The sequence below is a fragment of the Triticum dicoccoides genome, chromosome 1B (genome assembly GCF_002162155.2).
Source record: "Triticum dicoccoides isolate Atlit2015 ecotype Zavitan chromosome 1B, WEW_v2.0, whole genome shotgun sequence".
In the NCBI taxonomy this organism is placed as follows: domain Eukaryota; kingdom Viridiplantae; phylum Streptophyta; class Magnoliopsida; order Poales; family Poaceae; genus Triticum; species Triticum dicoccoides.
The window spans coordinates 156107785-156123809 of record NC_041381.1 but is presented as its reverse complement, the minus strand read 5'-3'; positions in this window follow the sequence as shown (position 1 = coordinate 156123809).

The window sequence follows — 16025 nt, the reverse complement described above, 5'->3', positions numbered from 1 at the left end:
TTCATCACTCCATACGGCCCCTTTTGTTATAACACCATGCCTTTCGGGCTCAAAAACGTCGATGCAACCTATCAACGCATGATTCAGACATGCCTGGAAACACAAATCGGCAAAACAGTGGAGGCATACGTAGACGATGTGGTCATCAAAACCAGACACATTGAATCTTTAATAGACGACTTGAGGCTTACGTTCGACAATCTCCGAACATATGACATCAAGCTCAATCCGGAAAAATGTGTTTTCGGCGTACCTACCGGAAAGCTCTTGGGCTTTATCATTTCCAATAGAGAAATTGAAGCAAATCCGGCTAAAATCCAAGCTCTGTCACAGTTGGCTACCCCAACAGACCTCAAGCAAATCCAGAAATTAACTGGATGCGTGGTTGCTTTAAGCCGCTTTATCTCCCGATTAGGAGAAAAGGCACTACCTCTCTATCGCCTTCTTCGATGCACCAAACACTTCGAGTGGACGGATGCGGCTACGGCCAAACTGGAGGAAATAAAGGCCCTATTGGCCACCAATCCAATCCTGGCGGTGCCAAATATCGGCGAACCTATGCTGTTATATATAGCTGCAACACACCAGGTTGTAAGCGTAGTGCTCGTCGTCGAACGAGAGAAAGACAGACATGAGTTTCCGCTTCAAAAACCGGTATACTACGTATCCACTGTCCTCACTCCATGCAAGTCATGGTACCCACATTATCAAAAGATAGCATACGCGGTCTTCATGGCATCCCGAAAACTACGACACTACTTTCAAGAGTGTTCAATCACGGTGGCCTCCGAAGTACCACTCAATGACATAATAAATAACCGCGATGCCACGGGCCGGATTCCTAAATGGGCTATAGAGATCCTCCCGTTCGACATAACATACAAACCACGGCGAGCCATTAAGTCACAAGTACTGGCTGACTTCTTCGCCGAATGGACGGAAGCCGAACTCCTTAAAGAGTACGACGCATACTCCAATTGGATCATGCACTTTGACGGCTCTAAGATGCTGGCTGGTCTAGGGGCTGGCGTTGTCCTGACATCCCCCACCGGGGATACAGTCCAATACGTACTCCAAATCCTATACACAGATTCCAACAATGCAGCCGAATATGAGGCTCTGTTGCATGGTCTTCGGATGGCAGTCTCCATGGGCATTCAATGCCTAGAAGTGCATGGGGATTCAAACCTCGCAATATCTCTAATAAATGGAGACTTTGATGCTAAGGACCCAAAAATTGCGGCCTACCACAATGCCGTCCTCAAAATGTCTGCTCGGTTCGAGGGGCTTGAATTCCACCATGTGGTTCGAGAAAACAATCAAGCGGCGGATATCTTCGCCCGCATCAGCGCTAAGCGCGACCCCGTCCCACCTAATATCTTTTTGGAAAGGTTGTTCAAGCCATCCGTGGTGTGGGAAGGGGAGACCGATACCAGTCCGGATCCAAACACAACCCCAGATTCCGAACACTCTGACGTAATCGAAGGCTCCGCCACCAAAATAACACCTTCGGCCCACGTGATTATGGTTGTCATCGCCCCGTGGAAAGAATCCTTCTTAGCCTACCTAAATAGGCAAGAACTCCCTGAGGACCAAAATGAGGCACGTTGCATTGTGCGGCTCTCTAAAGCCTACAAGGTCCATGAGGGAGAGCTTTGTAAGAAAAGTGCGAATGGAGTGCTCCAAGGGTGCATCTTCCAAGAGGAAGGGCGGCAGCTCTTGGACAAAATTCATGCCGGACTCGGCGGCCACCATGCCGCAGCTCGGGCACTCGTAAGCAAGGCCTTCCGTACAGGTTTCTACTGGCCAATAGCCCGGGCAGATGCACAGGACCTTGTCCAACATTGCGTCGGTTGCCAGCTTTTTGTAAATCAAAGCCATATGCCACCTACCGCTCTACAAACAATCCCCATAACTTGGCCCTTTGCGATCTGGGGGCTCGATATGGTTGGACCCCTTAAAGGAGGAAGCCATAAGAAGAAATACTTGTTGGTCATGGTGGATAAATTCACCAAATGGATAGAAGCCAAACCAGTTAAAACGGCCGAGTCTGGACAATGATAGACTTCATATTCGGGGTCATACACCGTTACAGTGTCCCCCACAGCATCATCACCGATAACGGCTCAAACTTCACAGCCGACGAGGTGAAAACTTGGTGCGAAAAGATGGGCATAAAGCTCGATTGTGCCTCCATCTATCACCCCCAAACAAACGGTCAAGTCGAACGAGCAAATGGTCTTATTATGAGCGGCATCAAACCCGGACTAGTGCGATCCTTGAAGGAATTAGATACACACTGGGTCGAGGAGCTCAACTCCGTACTATGGGGGCTGCGGACCACGCCAAATCGCAGAACCAAATACACGCCATTTTTTATGGTGTACGGCGCAGAGGCAGTGCTACCCTGCGATATCATCCATGACTCACCTCGAGTGCGCATGTACGAAGAGAGAGAAGCCGAGTTGGATCGGCAGGACAGCTTAGATGCCCTGGAGGAGGAGCGCAACGTTGCAAAGGCCCGTTCCGCATTCTATCGACATCGGGCTCGAAGGTATCAAAGCAGAGAAGTACGGGCCAAAACTTATAACATAGGCGAACTCGTTCTACACCTACCAGAGAAGAAAAAGGACAAGCTCAAGCCCAAGTGGGAGGGTCCCTTCATCATTGATAAAGTTCTCACCGGAGGAGCGTACCGTCTACGTGATGCATCAGATAATCGACTCGAGCTAAACCCATCAAACGCGGCCAGACTCCGAAGATTCTATGCCTAGTGCCGAACTCTGTGTTTGTCTCCTTACTTTCGTCTTCCTTTTAAAGTTATATCCTCTCTCTCTTTCTTTTTTTATATATAGCCTTAAAAGCTTCAAGTATGCTTTGACCGCACACTCCTACCATGCTACGCGCGCTCAGTATACCTGGGGGCTTCTTATACAGAAGCTTAATATAATTATCTTCTGGGCTTTATGCCCACCACATATGCGTCATTCCTCCATATGTACCTTTTTTCACCACTATATGCATCGATATGACTTAAGTTTTGGCCAAGCTGGGTTGCCTGGCTCTTGTGTTTATGCCCTATGTTCCCGTTAATTCGGCTAGGGCATAAGGGGAGCACCTCTGCGGTTGTTACTGCCGGGTCAGCCGGATGTGTACCTCAGACTGGGTGAAGCCGAAAGCTAGCGTTCTTAAGGGAATATTCGATCGGTGAACAAAAGATGTCTTTTACTTATTGCAAAACATGCCCCCAGATGCTTATATCCTGCGTCATTTTTCGCAGTTCGGACATGCACATTACTGCATGCATACCTAGGGAAAGGAACCCTTAACGGAACTATTCTCCTTGGAAAATGTTTGTTACTATCCATGTAATATAACATAGCTAGTTGGATACTTGTCTGTTCAAGCACTTATGACCCCTACGCCTGGTTTCCATGCGTGCCCTGGTTTTTACATAACTGAGCAGGTATTCGGATACACTTCGGACTGTCGGGTCCAGAGGTTGAAGCGAAAAGGTCCGCCAAGACAAATGATTTACAATCCGGCTAGGGACAAAATATGTCCTTCAAAGTACAAAGTCACTTCGACTGACTAAACTCTTCTTCTATATCATCCAACAGGCTGTCTAGCCTACAATCCTGTTGGGAATACTTCGTGGCTAATGCTACCTGGTCATATACCAGACTAACGGGGATATCTTTCCCATCTGACCCTACAGGTCCGACCTTGGCCATGTGGTTCGGGTCAGTTTTGGTATATCGTGTCTTCACCATGGCCCAGGCCTCCCTTGCACCTTGTCGCGAGGCCGACATCTTCCATAATCGGAAGCGTCGCCATGCTCCCTTGAGCATCTCCATGAGCTCTCCCATGCCTCCGAGCAGGTATGCGGACAGTCACAAGGCCTGGGCAATACCCTGCATCACCTACCAAATTTATCCGTGCAGTTGTGAGAGCTCTTGCAGAAGATCGCCTGCAGATCTGGGCATCTCCTCTTCGGGACGACCTGTCAGCATACCTATAGACATAATTCTGTTAGCCCGCTTCTTTGCCGAACTTTATAAAGGTTCGTTCGAGCACTTACTAAAAATGTCGCGTCAAAGCCTCTTATTCTCCTTCACGGAGTCAGCAAGCTAGGCCCGAACATCTTTTAATTCAACGTCCAGCCGGGTCTTCGCGTCCTGGAGATCATTCTGCTCCCGTATAACCTTTGTAAGCACGTGCTCGCCAGCCTTTAGCTGTCGTTGAGCATGTTGTTCATCCTCCGATACGATCTCCGGATTACCTCCGGGATTGTCTGCAGAATCTATTGTTAGATTTGCTTGCATGCCGAATACTAACTGGTATATGTCAGTATATTCTTTTCGATCAAGACAAGTATTACCAGACGAGGCCTTCTTGGACTCCTCCATTCCAGCGACTGCGGCACGTAGCTGGGCTTTGCACTCATCCAGCTCTTTAGATAGCTGGGTATTCTTCTCTGTAAGAACCTATGCATATAATTGATCCTTAAATCAGTTGCGCCAACTGTTTCAAGTCTCAGGGGTTACTGATATACATACTTATCAAATTTTATTACATGTATATCCTTTACATACTGGTCTGTGGCTCTGGCGAGGCCATCTTGAGCAGCTCGGATGTACGCGTCCCCTGAGTTGAAGACATTGAACGCCTCTTCAGAGAAATTAGGGTCACGTAGTGTGGCCCACCGGCGCCTATGATTCGTGGGGCTCTCCACTTCGGAGTTCGTAACGGAGAATCTATCCGCATCCTCTATAGGAGGATCGTCCGGTGTTGTCCCCGCGTTGACCTCCGCCCTTAAGTCCAGCCTCGGAGTCCGGCTGGTGGAGGCGTGGCCGGCAGGCTCTCCGGATATAGTCCGGCGAGCGCTTTTTCTGCCAGGAAACCATGGACATTGTTATATTTTAACGATGATAATTATGTAGCAGGTTTTTAATCATACCTTTGCAATGGCATCTCGGTCCTGACCGCCTTCCTTTTAAGCCTACCCGACTTCGGTGCCCCTTGTTGACGAGTCACCGTGGGTTCGGCGCGGCGTCCCGATGGCCTTCCCTGTAAAACGCAATACATGTGCGGTGGGTAAGGCGTAGAGAGGGAATCCTTCTTGGAAGTTGGGACTCCGGTTTTACTTACATGTGATACAGGGAGTAGGCCAGGATAATCAGCTATGATGGCCACCAAGGCACCGTCGCAGCTTAATTGATAAAATGTCATGTCGACGAGCTCCACAAATATGTCTGGATCTTCTTTAAGTCTGGGGTCGAGGGCCTGGTCGGGGTCCTCTGGCTGTGGAGACGGGCTGAGAACCTCCCTCATAGCTTTTCGCAGTTCCTGCTATGAATTGACAAGGTAAATATTTGTGCTAAAGAATGTGGGAAAGACTGGAATAAAAGATAGCATCTCACCCAGCTTGGGGGGTTGTACATGGAGAATCCATCCTGTGGCTTAATACAGATGAACTCCTCTTCTTCTCCTTTGTACAAATCGGACAGTATTGTCGCCAGAGCGGTGGCAGAGTCCGGACCTTTACAGCCGCAGCGGGTGGCATCGTCTCCTACATTGAAGTGCCACATGGGTTACCCCCGATATTGAAGTGGCTGCACTCCCCGCATTATACATATTGACATAACCTCAGTTATTGTCAGTCCTGATTTGGCCAGTGTCTTTATCCTGTCCATCAGGAAAGGGATCTCTTTGTTATCTTCCTCCTGGGGGCTCCAAGGGCGCCAGCTGTGGTGTTTCTTCAATGGGGCATTTGCAAACTCAGGAAGGCCCAACCGAATAGGGTCCAGAAGGGGGACGTCCTCCACATAAAACCACTCCGAAGGCCATTCTTCGGAGTATCGGACAGGTATCCGGTCCCGGTGATGCGCCATATTTCGGCTCTGCCTACTTGATATATAGACCCCTCCTGAGTGCGGGGTACATGGCAGAATAGCCTCTTCCATAGCTCGAAATGAGCTTCACAGCCCAGAAATAGCTCATAGAAGGCGACATAGCCCGTGATATGTAGTATGGAGGCTGGAGTAAAGTTATGCAGCTGGAGACCGTAGAACTCCAAGAGCCCGCGGAGGAATGGGTGGATTGGAAATCCGAGTCCCCTCAGCAAATAGGGGACAAAGCATACCCGCTCCCCCTTGGATGGGTTGGGAGAACTCTCCGCTTGCTCCCCACCATTATAAGTGGCTAGTCCGGCTCGGACGGGGACCATGTATGCAGGCGGTAGAAACCCCTGGGTCTGCAACTCTACCAATCGGCTATGGGGAACGGAACACTTCTCCCAATCGCCTGGCTTAGTGCTATGGGAGCGAGAGGAGGAGACGCGACGGCCGGCCATGATGGGATGGATTTTTTCGGACGCGCTCTGATGGATACTCGCCGGGAGGAGATGGTGTGATTTGGATCTGAGGATCCCTGGCTCTTTAAATAGACAATTTACTTACATGGTCAGGGTGTCAAATGAAAAAATGCCCCGACTTCTCGCATTCGCTCGACACATGGAGATAGCCATTATTAAAGCACAAAAGTCGAGGAGTTCAACATTAATGGGAAGCCAGACACTGCTCGTTATAACAGGTACTCTGGAGAATTTGGAGAAGAACCCGCCTTGCAATGCCGAAAAAACCTGCGCACCGGACTCATCGTCATTGAAGCCTGGTTCAGTGGCTACTGAGGGAGTCTGGGATTAAGGGGTCCTCGGACAGCCGGACTGTTGGACTATGAAGATACAAGAATGAAGACTTCGTCCCGTGTCCGGGTGGGATTCTCCTTTGCGTGGAAGGCAAGCTTGGCAGTTCGGATATGTAGATCTCCTTCTCTGTAACCGACTCTATGTAACCCTAGCCCCCTCCAGTGTCTATATAAACCGGAGGGTTTAGTCCGTAGGACAACAACAATCATAATCATAGGCTAGCTTCTAGGGTTTAGCCTCTACGATCTCGTGGTAGATCAACTCCTGTAATACTCATATCATCAAGATCAATCAAGTAGGAAGTAGGATATTACCTCGATCGAGAGGGCCCGAACCTGGGTAAACATTGTGTCCCCCGCCTCCTGTTACCATTAGCCTTAGACGCATAGTTCGGGACCCCCTACCCGAGATCCGCTGGTTTTGACACCGACAGCCCCCCCTACTGGGCGCGCCCCCCTTTCTCGTGGGCCCCCTGTTGGCCCTCCGGTGCCCATCTTCTGCTATATGAAGTTTCTTACACTGGAAAAAATCATAAGCAAGCTTACGGGACGAAACTCCGCCGCCACGAGGCGGAACCTTGGCGGAACCAATCTAGGGCTCCGGCGGAGCTGTTCTATTGGGGAAACTTCCCTCCGGGAGGGAGAAAACATCACCATCGTCATCACCAACGATCCTCTCACCGGGAGGGGGTCAATCTCCATCAACATCTTCACTAGAACCATCTCCTCTCAAAACCCTAGCTCATCTCTTGTATCCAATCTTGTATCAAAACCACAAATTGGTACCTGTGGGTTGCTAGTAGTGTTGATTACTCCTTGTAGTTGATGCTAATTGGTTTACTTGGTGGAAGATCATATGTTCAGATCCTTAATGCATATTAATACTCCTCTGATCATGAACATGAATATTCTTTGTGAGTAGTTACGTTTGTCCCTGAGGACATGGGTGAAGTCTTGCTATTAGTAGTCATGTGAATTTGGTATCGTTCGATATTTTGATGAGATGTATGTCTCTCCTCTAGTGGTGTTATGTGAACATTGACTACATGACACTTCACCATTATTTGGGACTAGAGGAAGGCATTGGGAAGTAATAAGTAGATGATGGGTTGCTAGAGTGACAGATGCTTAAACCCTAGTTTATGCGTTGCTTCATAAGGGGCTGATTTGGATCCACTAGTTTCATGCTATGGTTAGGTTTACCTTAATACTTCTTTTGTAGTTGCGGATGCTTGCAATAGGGGTTAATCATAAGTGGGATGCTTGTCCAAGAAAGGGCAGTACCCAAGCACCGGTCCACCCACATATCAAATTATCAAAGTACCGAACGCGAATCATATGAGCGTGATGAAAACTAACTTGATGATAATTCCCATGTGTCCTTGGGAGCGCTTTTCTCATTATAAGAAATTGTCAAGGCTTGTCCTTTGCTACAAAAAGGATTGGGCCACCTTGCTGCACCTTATTTACTTTCATTGCTTGTTACCCGTTACAAATTATCCTATCACAAAACTATATGTTACCTACAATTTCAGTGCTTGCAAAGAATACCTTACTGAAAACCGCTTCTCATTTCCTTCTGCTCCTCGTTGGGTTCGACACTCTTACTTATCGAAAGGACTATGATAGATCCCCTATACTTGTGGGTCATCAAGACTCTTTTCTGGCGCCGTTTCTGGGGAATGAAGCGCCTTTGGTGAGTGGAACTTGATAAGGAAACATTAATATAGTGTGCTGAAATTTTCTGTCACTTGTTACTATGGAAACTAATCCTTTGAGGGGCTTGTTCAGGGCATCTTCACCCCGACCAGTAGAGCAAAGAGTTTCTCCTCAACCTACTGCACCTACTAAAAATGTTTACTTTGAGATTCCTTCGGGTATGATAGAGAAACTGCTAGCTAATCCCTTTGCAGGAGATGGAACATTGCATCCCGATTTACACCTTATCTATGTGGATGAAGTTTGTGGATTATTTAAGCTTGCAGGTATTCCTGATGATATTGTTAAGAGGAAGGTCTTTCCTTTATCTTTGAAGGGAGACGCATTTACATGGTATATGCTATGTGATGATACGGGGTCTTGGAACTATAAACGATTGAAGTTGGAATTTCACAAAAAGTTCTATCCTATGCATCTTGTTCATCGTGATCGTAATTACATATATAATTTCTGGCCTCGCGAAGGAGAAAGCATCGCTCAAGCTTGGGGGAGGCTTAAGTCAATGTTATATTCATGCCCCAATCATGAGCTCTCAAGAGAAATGATTATTCAAAAAATTTATGATCGGCTTTCTCTTAGTGATCGCACCATGCTCGATAATTCCTGTGCTAGTTCTTATATGCCGAAGACTACTGAATTCAAGTGGGATTTATTGGAAAGAATTAAACGCAACTCTGAAGATTGGGGTTCCGATGATGGTAAGGAGTCAGGTATGACATCTAAGTTTGATTGTGTTAAATCTTTTATGGACACCGATGCTTTTCGTGGATTTAGCGCTAAATATGGACTTGACTCTGAGATAGTAGCTTCTTTCTGCGAATCTTTTGCTGCTCACATTGATCTCCCTAAGGATAAGTGGTTTAAATATAATCCTCCCATTGAAGTAAAACTAGTTGCACCTGTTATAGTTGAAGAAAAGACTATCACTTATAATGATCCTATTGTTCCTACTACTTATGTTGAGAGACCACCTTTCCCTATTAGGGTAAAGGATCATGCTAAAGCTTCAACTGTGGTCCGTAAGAGTAATACTAGAACATATACACCCACTGAGCAAATCAAAGTTGAACCTAGTATTGCTATGGTTAAAGATCTCTTGGATGATAATATAGATGGGCATGTTATTTACTTCTGTGATGAAGTTGCTAATATTGCTAGACCAGATGCTAAGATACATAGACCTATTGAAGGCATGCCTGTTATTTCTGTTAAGATAGGAGATCATTGTTATCATGGCTTATGTGATATGGGTGCTAGTGCTAGTGCAATACCTCGTTCCTTATATGAAGAAATTATGCATGATATTGCACCGCTGAAATAGAAGGTATTGATGTTACAATTAAGCTTGCCAATGGAGATACTATTTCACCAGTTGGGATTGTTAGAGATGTTGAAGTCTTGTGTGGGAAAGTTAAATATCGTGTTGATTTTCTTGTTCTTGGTTCCCCACAAGATAGCTTTTGTCCCATTATATTTGGTAGACCCTTCTTGAATACTGTCAATGCTAGGATTGATTGCAAAAAGGATATTGTTACAATTGGCTTAGGGGATATGTCTCATGAGTTTAATTTTGCTAAGTTTCATAGACAACCCCATGATAAAGAATTGCCTAGTAAGGATGAAATTATTGGTCTTTCTTCTATTGCAGTACCTCCTACTGATCCGTTAGAACAATATTTGCTAGACCATGAAAATGATATGTTTATGAATGAAAGAAGGGAAATAGATGAAGTATTCCTTCAACAGGGTCCTATTCTGTAACACAACTTACCTGTTGAAATCCTAGCGGATCCCCCTCCACCCAAGGGTGATCCCGTTTTTGAGCTCAAACCATTACCTGATAATCTTAAATATGCTTATCTTGATGAAAATAAGATATATCCTGTTATTATTAGTGCTAACCTTTCAGAGCAAGAAGAGGAAAGATTATTGAAAACTCTAAAGAAGCACCGTGCTGCTATTGGATATACTCTGGATGATCTTAAGAGCATTAGTCCCACTCTATGCCAACATAAAATTAAATTGGACGAAGGCTCCAAACCAGTTAGAGATCATCAACAACGGTTAAATCCTAAGATGAAAGAAGCGGTAAGAAACGAGATACTAAAGCTCCTTGAGGCAGGTATAATTTATCCCGTTGCTGATAGTGATTGGGTAAGTCCTGTCCATTGCATCCATAAGAAGGGAGGTATTACCGTTGTTCCTAATGATAAAGATGAATTGATTCTGCAAAGAATTATTACAGGTTATAGGATGGTAATTGATTTCTGTAAATTAAATAAAGCTACTAAGAAAGATCATTACCCTTTACCTTTTATTGATCAAATGCTAGAAAGACTATCCAAACATACACATTTCTGCTTTCTAGATGGTTATTCTGGCTTCTCTCAAATACCTGTGTCAGCGGAGGATCAATCAAAAACTACTTTTACTTACCCTCTCGGTACCTTTGCTTATAGACATATGCCTTTTGGTTTATGTAATGCACCTGATACCTTTCAAAGATTTATGATGGCTATATTCTCTGACTTTTCTGAAAAGATTTGGGAGGTATTCATGGATGACTTCTCCGTTTATTGATCCTCTTTTGATGATTGCTTGAGCAACCTTGATCGAGTTTTGCAGAGATGTGAAGACACTAGTCTCATCTTGAATTGGGAAAAGTGCCACTTTATGGTTAATGAAGGCATTGTCTTGGGGCATAAGATTTCTGAAAGACGTATTGAAGTTGATAAAGCTAAAGTTGATGCTATTAAAAATATGCCGTGTCCCAAGGACACTAAAAGTATAAGAAGTTTCCTTGGTCATGCTGGTTTTTATAGGAGGTTCATTAAGGAATTTTCTAAAATCTCTAGGCCTCTGACTAATTTATTGCAAAAAGATATTCCTTTTGTCTTTGATGATGATTGTGTAGAAGCATTTGAAATACTTAAGAAAGCTTTGATCATTGCACCTATTGTTCAGCCACCTGATTGGAATTTACCCTTTGAAATTATGTGTGATGCTAGAGATTATGCTGTAGGTGTTGTTCTAGGGCAAAGAGTTGATAAGAAATTAAATGTTATCCAATATGTTAGTAAAAGTCTTGATACTGCCCAGAGAAATTATGCTACTACTGAAAAAGAATTCTTAGCAGTTGTATTTGCATGTGATAAGTTCAGACCTTATATTGTTGATTCTAAAGTTACTATTCACAATGATCATGCTGCTATTAAATATCTTATGGAAAAGAAAGATGCTAAACCTAGACTTATTAGATGGGTTCTCTTGCTCCAAGAATTTGATTTGCATATTATTGATATAAAGGGAGCTGAGAACCCCATTGCAGACAACTTGTCTAGGTTAGAGAATGTTCTTGATGACCCACTACCTATTGATGATAGCTTACTTGACGAACAATTAGTGGTCATTAATACTTCTCGTACTGCTCCATGGTATGCTCATTATGCTAATTACATTGTTGCTAAATTTATACCATCTAGTTTCACATACTAGCAAAAGAAAAAGTTCTTTTATGATTTAAGACATTACTTCTGGGATGGCCCACACCTTTATAAAGAAGGAGTAGATGGTGTTATTAGACGTTGTGTACCTGAGCATGAATAGGAACAGATCCTACACAAGTGTCACTCCGAACCATATGGAGGACACCACGCTGGACATAGAACTGCACATAAGGTATTGCAATCCGGTTTTTATTGGCCTACTCTCTTCAAAGATGCTCGTAAGTTTGTCTTGTCTTGGGATGAATGTCAAAGAATTGGTAATATTAGTAGACGTCAAGAAATGCCTATGAATTACTCTCTTGTTATTGAACCATTTGATGTTTGGGGCTTTGATTATATGGGACCTTTTCCTGCCTCTAATGGATACACACATATTTTAGTTGATGTTGATTACGATACTAAGTGGGTAGAAGCTATTCCAACTAGTAGTGCTGATCATAACACTTCTATTAAGATGCTTAAAGAAGTTATTTTTCCGAGGTTTGGAGTCCCTAGATATCTCATGACTGATGGTTGTTCACATTTTATTCATGGAGACTTTCGTAAAATGCTTGCTAATTATGATGTTAATCATATAATTGCATCTCCTTATCACCCACAGTCTAGCGGTCAAGTAGAGTTGAGAAATAGAGAGCTCAAATTAATTTTGCAAAAGACTGTTAATAGATCTAGGAAGAATTAGTCAAAGAAACTTGATGATGCATTATGGGCCTATAGAACTGCATATAAAAATCCTATGGGTATGTCTCCGTATAAGATGGTTTATGGAAAAGCATGTCACTTAGAACTGCATATATAAATCCAATGGGTATGTCTCTGTATAAGATGGTTTATGGAAAAGCATGTCACTTACCTCTCGAACTTGAACATAAAGCATATTGGGCTATTAAAGAGCTCAACTATGACTTCAAACTTGCCGGTGATAAGAGGTTATTTGATATTATCTCACTTGATGAATGGAGAACCCAAGCATATGAGAATGCCAAGCTGTTCAAAGAAAAAGTGATGTAGGGTAGAACCCTAGGAAGGACCTTTTCACACTTGGAGGGGGAAAATGGAGAGAAATCACAAGAACACAAAGATGAACACAAAGGGACAATCACTCCAACAATTCCCAATTACACATCCACTAGAGTAACAACACAAGATCCACAAGTCTCAAACACAATCAAAGGAAAGATACAATGGCAAAGTTCATCCCAAATCCAAAGGGAGAGGGGTCTTGGTGGTAGTCTTCTCCCAATGGAGGTCTTGAAATCCTCAAGGATTCTTCCCTAATGGGGTCTTGATCCTCAAAGAGGGAAGGTAATGGAGCAAAGCTCACCAAGATATCATCCAATACTTTGCTAACCCTAAACATGGCCCTAGGTATGAATTATATAGGCTTGGGGTTGAAGGAGACGAAGGGGAGTCGGAGATCCAATCTCAGCCGGCCATCCTGGGAGGCCCGTGCGCACGGGGTAAGTTGGGCCCGTGCGCACGGGGGTCACGTGGGCACGGTACAAGCCCGTGCGCACGGGGTGCTCCAGCACCGGGTTCCTGTGTATCCCGTGGGCACGGGGTCTCTGGGGCCCGTGCGCACGGGGTCACCTGGGACATGCTATTTTGCGGCTGCTGGACTCCTTCTTGATCCTTATGGCCTTGGGGTGGTTCTCCTTCTCCTTGGGGATGCTCCTAAGCTCCTTGGTGATGTTCCCCTTCTTACCTAAGGATGCATAGGATATGTTGGTGAGGTAGTATACATGTTCCATTTGTGTCCATATGCAAGTCTAGTAGGAAGGAGTTCACCTTGGTTTCCAAAGCATGTGCTCTAGCTCTTGTCATGGGTCCTTGTGGGGGTGGATGTGTTAATGTAGAGTCAATGGGGATGATGGAAGGATGCTCTGCATCATCTCCCCTCCCTTCGAAAGGATCCGACCTCGGATCAAGATCTTCATCACCATGGAAAGGCGAGAGGTCTTCGACGTTGAAGATGTCGCTCATGTTGTACTTGTCTCGTGGGAGTTCAATCTTGTAGGCGTTGTTGTCGTAGCATGCGAGCACCTTGAATGGTCCATCGGCTCGAGGTAGTAGTTTGTGTTGGGGAACGTAGTAATTTCAAAAATTTCCTACGTACACGCAAGATCATGGTGATGGCATAGCAACGAGAGGGGAGAGTGTTGTCCACGTATCCTCGTAGACCGAAAGCGGAAGCGTTAGAACAACGCGGTTGATGTAGTCGTACGTCTTCACGGCCCGACCGATCAAGCACCGAAACTACGGCACCTCCGAGTTCTAGCACACGTTCAGCTCGATGACGTCCCTCGAACTCCGATCCAGCCGAGTGTCGAGGGAGAGTTCCGTCAGCACGACGGCGTGGTGACGATCTTGATGTACTACCGACGCAGGGCTTCGCCTAAGCACCGCTACGATATTATCGAGGTGGATTATGGTGGAGGGGGGCACCGCACACGGCTAAGAGATCCAAGGGATCAATTGTTGTTCTGCCTAGAGGTGCCCCCCTGCCCCTGTATATAAAGGCGCAAGGGGGGAGGGGGCGTCCGGCCTAGTAAGGGCGCGCCAAGGGGAGTCCTACTCCCACCGGGAGTAGGACTCCCTCCTTCCTTGTTGGAGTAGGAGAAGGGGGAAAGAGGGGGAGAGGAGGAAGGAAAAGGGGGCCGCACCCCTTGTCCAATTCGGACCAGAGGGGGGCTGCGCGCCTCCTTCCTTTCGGCCTCTCTCCTCTGTTCCCGTACGGCCCAATAAGGCCCATATACTCCCCGGCGAATTCCCGTAGCTCTCCGGTACTCCGAAAAATACCCGAATCACTCGGAACCTTTCCAAACTCCGAATATAGTCGTCCAATATATCGATCTTTACGTCTCGACCATTTCGAGACTCCTCGTCATGTCCCCGATCTCCTCCGGGACTCCGAACTCCTTCGGTACATCAAAACTCATAAACTCATAATATAACTGTCATCGAAACCTTAAGCGTGCGGACCCTACGGGTTCGAGAACAATGTAGACATGACCTAGAACTATTCTCGGTCAATAACCAATAGCGGAACCTGGATGCCCATATTGGTTCCTACATATTCTACGAAGATCTTTATCGGTCAAACTGCATAACAACATACGTTGTTCCCTTTGTCATCGGTATGTTACTCGCCCGAGATTTGATCGTCGGTATCCAATACCTAGTTCAATCTCTTACCGGCAAGTCTCTTCACTCGTTACGTAATGCATCATCTCGTAACCAACTCATTGGTCACATTGCTTGCAAGGCTTATAGTGATGGGCATTACCGAGAGGGCCCAGAGATACCTCTCCGACAATCGGAGTGACAAAACCTAATCTCAAAATACGCCAACCCAACATGTACCTTTGGAGACACCTGTAGTACTGCTTTATAATCACCCAGTTACGTTGTGACGTTTGGTAGCACCCAAAGTGTTCCTCCGGTAAACGGGAGTTGCATAATCTCGTAGTTACAGGGACATGTATAAGTCATGAAGAAAGCAATAGCAACATACTAAACGATCAAGTGCTAGGCTAACGGAATGGGTCATGTCAATCACATCATTCTCCTAATGATGTGATCCCGTTAATCAAATGACGACTCTTTTGTCCATGGCTAGGAAACTTAACCATCTTTGATTCACGAGCTAGTCAAGTAGAGGCATACTAGTGACACTATGTTTGTCTATGTATTCACACATGTATTATGTTTCCGGTTAATACAATTCTAGCATGAATAATAAACATTTATCATGAAATAAGGAAATAAATAATAACTTTATTATTGCCTCTAGGGCATATTTCCTTCAGTCTCCCACTTGCACTAGAGTCAATAATCTAGTTCACATCACCATGTGATTTAACATCAATATTCATATCCGTATATGATTAACACCCATAGTTCACATCGTCATGTGACCAACACCCAAAGGGTTTACTAGAGTCAATAATCTAGTTCACATCGCTATGTGATTAATACCCAAAGAGTACTAAGGTATGATCATGTTTTGCTCGTGAGAGAAGCTTAGTCAACGGGTCTGTCACATTCAAAGTCGTATGTATTTTGCAAATATTCTATGTCAACAATGCTCTG